The 2,465-nt window shown below is 36.9% G+C and overlaps 1 long non-coding RNA gene across 1 annotated transcript; it reads right to left on the bottom strand.

Moving 5' to 3' along the window:
- Positions 1–953: 953 nt before the first annotated feature.
- Positions 954–1,725, bottom strand: LOC109240647. The gene is made up of 2 exons (XR_002070112.1): positions 1,256–1,725; positions 954–1,161 (listed from the first exon to the last, which is right to left on the bottom strand). It is a non-coding gene; the product is annotated as an uncharacterized LOC109240647 (long non-coding RNA).
- Between the last annotated feature and the right edge of the window lie 740 nt (positions 1,726–2,465).

The following is a 2,465-nucleotide window of genomic DNA, read 5'->3' as shown; positions in this document are numbered from 1 at the left end:
CCAAGTCATCGATTTAATTTAAATCCCAAATCGAGGAAAATTTCGACTTCTCAATTGGAGTCTGGGAACCAGAAATTCTGAATAAGGAATTCTGTTGACCCGGGGGAAGGTGTTAGGCACCCCCGGATCCCGTGGTTCTAGCACGGTCGCTTAAATTATTATAATTGGCTAAAAATCTGATTTTAATACATGTTTTAACTTATGTGCTTTTTAAATTTAAACCGCTTTTATTATTATTTTTTAAAGAGAATTGCAACGTCGTGAAAACGCATCTCGAACCACGTCACATAAATGCACCCGCGGTCTTCGACACATTTCGACTTCGTTGAGATTTGGATTTGGGTCACATAAATGTGCACCCGAGTTTAGGAAGGTAATATTATTAAAGTACGCGCCTAAAGCAGCTACGCATTAGCAACTTTGCGAGGGCCATGAAAGTTCGCTAAATGGTACGCCTCGATTTCTAAGGATAAACAAGATTAATTAAACGAGGGCCATACATTTTGAGATTTATTTAGCACGGCGCACTCCAATTTATTCTAACCGAAAGGTCTTATTCAACTGAAACCAAACTACGGATATCCAAGAATTGTTTCTAGACTGCTTTGAGATTGTTGATGGTGAGGCTCTTGAATAAGCTCGTGGAAAACAACTTTAGCACAATCCTAACTGAAACTATTAATGTGAAGTAAAAGAAAACTATAATCATATTAATTTTACACTCTTAATCGTATGTAATTGTTCAAGCATTTAAGACTCAGGAACCATAAAGATCTGTATTGCAAGAATTTAAGAAAAGTTGGAATTGATCAATTGCAAACAGATTTGTAGTAAACGTAAACTCACTCTGTTAACACCAATTATAAGCATAAGCTTCGAAACATAATAAGAAAAAAAAAAACATTCTGTCTAAACTGGAATTGGTAGCACTTATACAAATAAACCTATCCACATTAAGAACAAGAATATATTTGAACACAAACCTACCAAGAAAATACAACTAACCCATTAAATACTGAAAATAAGTAATCCAGTACGACAAAGCTTAGCTTGAAAACAGAACAATTATCAAAATTGAATATATACTCTAAGAACAGTCGAAACATGAGAGGGAGCGATTACGAAAATGATATGAGAAGGAGCAATTGCAAAATACAACGCCTGAAGAAGAAAGCTCAAATATCAGATAAAATACCCTTATATTCATCGATAAAGGGGTAAATTACAGCACCTTTTTTTGGACTGGTACTCATACCTGGAATGCAAAGAAACTTGAACGCTAAAACAGAGGCGAGTTTCGACTCCAAATCTGAGCGAAATCAGCGCTAAGAAAAAACCAGCAGAAACCGCGAACTTCCAACATGAACGACAGCCCTCGAATCAACGGCGTATCAAACCTCAATCAAAGCTCCATCGTATTCCATGGCTTCTTTGGGTGTATGTGCATGTGTGTATCCGTTTCCAGCAGCGAGGACGAAGAAGACGAAGCAGTGGTCGTTTGGGGTGGGGTTCGCGAAGAAGTCGAGCTCAGGGGGGCGGGGGTACTGTTTCCTTTTGCGGCTGCCCTGCTTTTCTTTTCAATTAGCTCCCAGCATTATTTTAGGGAGATGGAATTTTGTGTTCTGGTTTTGTTTATGAGGAAAGAGATGAACTGATGGGGGTGGGGAGCTCTATGGCTGCGGCGCTCCTCTTTGCTGCGGCTGATTGGTTTTTTTAGAATGTTTTTAGGTCTCTTGTGTTTGGGGTATAGGTAGTATTATATAGGGTAGGGATTATGTTAGGGGTATGGGCCTAGGAACTATGGGCTAAGTATTTTGGGCCAAAGACTAAAAAATGAACTATAAGATTTATAAAAACGGGATAAACCAACCTAAAACTAATTCTTTCTTCTAAAATTATGCACAATTATAATATAAAAATATAAGACTAATTTTAATTAATTGAACTAAACTATAAAATATAAAACTAATTTTTTTTTGTGTTTTCAAGATTATAAAAATAAAGATAGGGTACTATTTTGGTAATAATTTTTTTTTAAAGATTAAAAATGACTATAAAATATTAATAAACCTATTTTTTGTAATTTTTCATTTTCTTGTAATAAAATAAAGTAAAATAGTAAAAATTAGTTGAAATGGCGATATTAGGCCTAAACTAAATATTTACATGCTAAAATGGGTAAAATTTCGGGGAGGGTCAAAAATCACATGTCAACAGCTGCCCCTCTTTGACTGAAAACGCGAAGAGTTTTCAGACAAAGAATGACTAGACAGGTTTTTTGACCCGACCCTTATTTAAGGAGAGCAAAAACTAAGAGGAGGGAGAATGTGACCGAGCCCTGGTATCTGAGCTGCCTACATATCCTTGGCTATAAAGGAATCAGGCCACGTGTAGTTCAGAAATGAATGAGATGATGGAGTACCGAGGTTGAAAGCCGAGCGAGGTGCCGTCGAGGTTCCAGGTCG

Source organism: Nicotiana attenuata, unplaced genomic scaffold (assembly GCF_001879085.1).
Source record: "Nicotiana attenuata strain UT unplaced genomic scaffold, NIATTr2, whole genome shotgun sequence".
NCBI classification, from domain to species: Eukaryota; Viridiplantae; Streptophyta; class Magnoliopsida; order Solanales; family Solanaceae; genus Nicotiana; species Nicotiana attenuata.
Note: the sequence above shows the minus strand (reverse complement) of the source record. Positions and strands in the feature narration are given on the sequence as shown.